The sequence below is a fragment of the Leptonychotes weddellii genome, unplaced genomic scaffold (genome assembly GCF_054177405.1).
Source record: "Leptonychotes weddellii isolate Sample4059 unplaced genomic scaffold, ASM5417740v2 HiC_scaffold_5668, whole genome shotgun sequence".
NCBI classification, from domain to species: Eukaryota; Metazoa; Chordata; class Mammalia; order Carnivora; family Phocidae; genus Leptonychotes; species Leptonychotes weddellii.
The window spans coordinates 6,012-10,783 of record NW_028024768.1 but is presented as its reverse complement, the minus strand read 5'-3'; the positions used below and the strand labels follow the sequence as shown (position 1 = coordinate 10,783).

Below are 4,772 nucleotides of genomic sequence, written 5' to 3'. Positions count from 1 at the left end.
ATATGGACATTAGTATGATGTTGGATCTAGAGTTCAGAATCATCACTTTAAAGATACTAACTGGGCTTGAAAAAAGCATGGCAGTTATTAGAGAAACCCTTTCTGGAGAAGTAAAAGAACTAAAATCTAACTAAGTCGAAATCAAAAAGGCTATTAATGAGGTGCAATCAAATATGGGGACGCTAACTGGTAGAATAAATGAGGCAGAAGAGAGAATAAGTGATATACAAGACCAAATGATGGAAAATAAAGAAGCTGAGAAAAAGAGAGATAAACAACTACTGGATCACGAGGGCAGAATTTGAGAGATAAGCGATACCATAAGACGAAACAACATTAGAATAATTGGGATCCCAGAAGAAGAAGAAAGAGAGAGAGGGGCAGAAGGTATCAGCCTCAAAGTAACAGGAGAATTAAGATTTATAGAACACTAAGATCAGATCAACTATTCTAAAAGTAATATTCTCTTAGATGAGAATAGATATAGATTACCAAAATAAACTTCTCACCAGGATTTGACAATCTCAAACCCAAAATAAAATTGTCTCAGAACAAACCTAAAGAAAGCACAATCTTAGGAAAAACTGTTGTTACCTACCATGGTCCATGGCTTTTAATAAACATGGTTTATAATCTATTATGTCTTCTCAAAGTAATATGAAATCATATAATTGACCCAGCTCATAGCATTCCCCATGCATATGCCCCTTGGAATTGAAAAGGCTCATCAAGGATCACAACCTTAAACCTTCATATTAGAGCAGATTAAAGTTTAGGCATATTCAATGTGAGAAACTTGGGTGCTGTCAAGTTTCTCTAGAGGCAGTAGACTAAAAGAGTATTTATTCAGTAGTTCTTATCTAAGAGAACAGAGACAGGACTGTAGTTCAAAATTGGAATTAAATCTCTCATTTTATATGATCCATGTGTATTATAACTTAATGGAGAGACACGAGTTGTCAAAAAATGACCCATTACATGAGCTCTAGACCATTGATTCATCAAACACCACAAAGGCAAACATGTAGGTTTTATATTTTGGAGAACTTCTCAGGTGGTTCCATGCAGAAACAAGATCTTACTATTAGTTACCTCTTCTCTACATATCCAGGAAGCAATATCAATAACAACTGGTATCAACCTTAAGTGTGTACACTTGATGAGCCACATGAAATTCAGGATATGGATATCAGATATCAGACAACTCATAATAAATTAAAGGCAGTGCATATACCTGAATTTCAAGGTGGTGACTACAATCCTATTTTCTTTATGTTATAACTTGTCATAAGTAACCCCAAATAACACAAAATCATAACAACTCGAACATAATATAATAAGGATAAATATGCCTATTCCTGTATTTGGACAAAGAGAATATCACACTGTAAAGATGATATGAATGAATCACAAAACTTCTCAACATTGTACCAATCTAGTTTTGTAAAAAGAAATTAAGCTTTTATCGTAAGAATCTCATCAAATAGGTCTATCAGGCATACCATTACAAAGAACCTATAATGCAATTCATGTTGATTTTGTTCATAAACCAAGTCTACTTGAAGGCCTTATTAGTAATAACTGACATTATTCACAGCATCTTCTTTCATTATTTTGATAAAAATGGAACCACATGCAGTCAGTAGATGAAAAGCAAGTATCAGGTTGCTCATCACTTTATTCCATTTCAAGTTTCATGGGATAGGCATATTACTGAATCTTACATTCTCACCCTAATTGTTGGACTCTTTCTGTTATAACAAGTTCATCAATGGCTAAACACATCCCTACACCATTACAATTTCTTAATGAGATTATAGGGGAAAATGGTCTTCTTATGTATTCAGAACCAAATGGATTTGCACATTGATTATGGAACCAATGAATCACAAAATTTATCAAGTTTCAATCAAATCAAATTCAGATTAAAAATATAAATTTTCTTGTGAGAATCACAGCAAGCAGGTAAACCTCTTACTGAGGAAAAAAAACATAATGATGCTCACTTTGTTTAAATGAGTAAACCTATTTGTCTTAAAAGTGATTTTTCAATCTTCCAATTATTTATTTGGAATTTGTCTTTCAGCAAAGGCAGCCAGTTATCTATAAATAATGGGTTGGTATATCTCTTGCCAGCAGGACTTACAAAAAGACCCAATGTGAAAATCAAGTACAAGGTTATTCATTATTTTATCCAATTCCACCTGGGCACATATATTACTGAAAGTTACATTCTTACCCTAATTATGAGGGTCCTTAAGTTATGAGAAGTTAATCAGAGATAAAAGAATAATCCAGCGCTCTTAAATACTGTACTAATATTATAGAAAAAAATTGTTGGTCTATTTGTGTATTTAAACCCTACTGAATATAGTGGATTGAACATAATTCCAATGTATCATAACATTTTCAGCATTCAATTAACTCAATTTCAGGTAAAAAGTAAAGATTTTTTTTTAAATAGGGATAGCATCAGATATGTTAATTTATCATTGAGAAAAATGACCTATAATGCTGTTCATGTTTCCGGAATTAGTAAGTCTAATTGTTATAGAAGTGAGTCTTCACTAGCCTAATAGTCTCTTTGGATTTTTCAGTTAGCAAAGGCACCACTGACTTGTAATAGATAGGATAGTGCTAGTAAGATTTACTGAAAAACTCAATGAAAGAAGAACCAAGGTCTCAGTACCAAATGTCAAAAAAGAGGAATTATAGATATTTAACAGATAAACAATCAGAATTTATAGTTCACTTAGTAATGCATAGATAGAAATGTGCAAAGAAGCTTCACACAGAGATTTTAATGAGGCCCCAAATTACAATCCTATCAAAGGGAACTAAGGAATCCAAACTTCTTGTCACATGATTGTTACCTATGCTGGGCTTCAGCATAATCCAACTGAGCTTGATTTTTGTGTTTTCACTTCTGTTCAAGACATTAACTCATTATTGACCCAAGCCATCACATTTGTATGCATACGTACAGTTAGACTTAATATGATTACCAGAGATAGCTTCCTTAAACACTAGTGCTAAAGTGGATTAAATGCAGACACTAGGGTGGTATAAACTGCCCCATGGACAACAGGGCAAAGAGTGTTCCTTGTTGGTAGTATTTCTCTAAGAGGACAAGAGTGGAACTATAGTTAAAAAGAAGAATTACATCTTTTATGTGTGTATGGCTCCTGCTTGGTCTTTCTTTTTTTAAAAGATTTTATTTATTTATTTGAGAGAGTGAGTACATGAGAGAGAGAGGGAGAGAGAGCATGTGCAGGGGGCGGGGTGAGGGGGAGGCTCAGTGGGAGAGGGAGAAGCAGGCTCCCTGCTGAGTGAGGAGCCTGATATGGGGCTTGATCCTAGGACCCTGAGATCCTGACCTGAACTGAAAGCAGATGCTTAACTGACTGAGCCACCCAGGCACTCCCTGCTTGGTCTTTAATTTCTATATGATTGATATATTTGCTACACAAAATATGACCCATAACTTAAGCTGTGGACCAATAATTAGCCACATATGTTAAGAACCAAGAATATAGGTTTATGTTGAAAATCTGAGAAGAAATTATTATCTGACAGAAACAAAAGCTTCTCATTACCATCTTTTCACTAAATATACAGAGACCCATATCAGTAACAACTGGCATCATACATAGCATATACATTCTTTTATAATAAATGTAATAAAACCACATGAAACTCAGAATATGGAAATAAGATTTCAGACCACCTGTAATTGTATTCAATTTCACAAATCAAAGGCAAACTGCACATGAATCTCAAACTATTTCCCATAATTGCCAAAAATCTTTCAGCTGTGATTAGTATCTGAATGATCCACAAACATCATAATACCATAGCAACCAAAAAATAGAATAATATAAATAAATCATTTATTTGTACATTTATAGCAAATGAATATTTTACTAAAGAGATGATTGTAATAAATTACAAAACTTTTCATCTCTAAAACACAGTTAGAATTTAAAAGTAAGTCTTTAATGAGGATCCCATTAAGCAAATCAGTCACTCATTGGGAAGAATAGGTATTATTTACTCATTTTGCGTGAATGAGTGGATTTAATTATTTTAAAGGACAGACCACTAGTCAAATGGCCTATTTGCAATTTTTTAATCACCAAAGGTAGAACTTACATTTTTTCCATGGAATGGCACATCTTTTGCTGGTTGGATATTCTGAAGCCCATGCTGAGGAAAAAATAAACCAAGATATCAACTCTAACAATGTATAAATATTAAGAATAAAGACACTAAAATAAAAAATTGTTTTAAAAACTTATCTTAGAAACAGATAAAGATGGATAAAACAGGATTCCCCAAAAGGGTTTCTTTCTACAAATTCCTGAATAGAATACCCCAGAAAAATTTAATGACTGCTTACACCTTGTTGCAAGGATTGTCACTTCTTTTGGGCCTTAGCATAATACTACTGAACATAATTTTTACATCATTACATCTCCTCAAGACACTTTTCACATACACATCCACTTTTGTCTTGTAAACACCAGAATGGCATCCTTAAACTGTAATTCAAAAGGGACAGGAGACCACTTAGATTCACTATACTATACTTGGATGGTAGCACTTGTCTCAGTGTAACATGCCAAAGAGTGCTCTTCCTCAATAGTCCTTATCTAGGAAGATAGAAGTAAGATAGTAGTTCAAAATCAGAAATATGTGTGTGTTTGGCTTATACATACTATTTATTAGTGGAGAGATGGTTTATACCACCCCAAAGACACATTACTAAGGCT

At 33.6% G+C, this 4,772-nt stretch overlaps 2 pseudogenes; both read right to left on the bottom strand.

Moving 5' to 3' along the window:
* Positions 1-2,880: 2,880 nt before the first annotated feature.
* On the bottom strand, positions 2,881-2,956 carry LOC115939521 (small nucleolar RNA SNORD115; annotated as a pseudogene).
* A 1,472-nt stretch (positions 2,957-4,428) lies between these two features.
* Positions 4,429-4,504, bottom strand: LOC115939529 (small nucleolar RNA SNORD115; annotated as a pseudogene).
* Between the last annotated feature and the right edge of the window lie 268 nt (positions 4,505-4,772).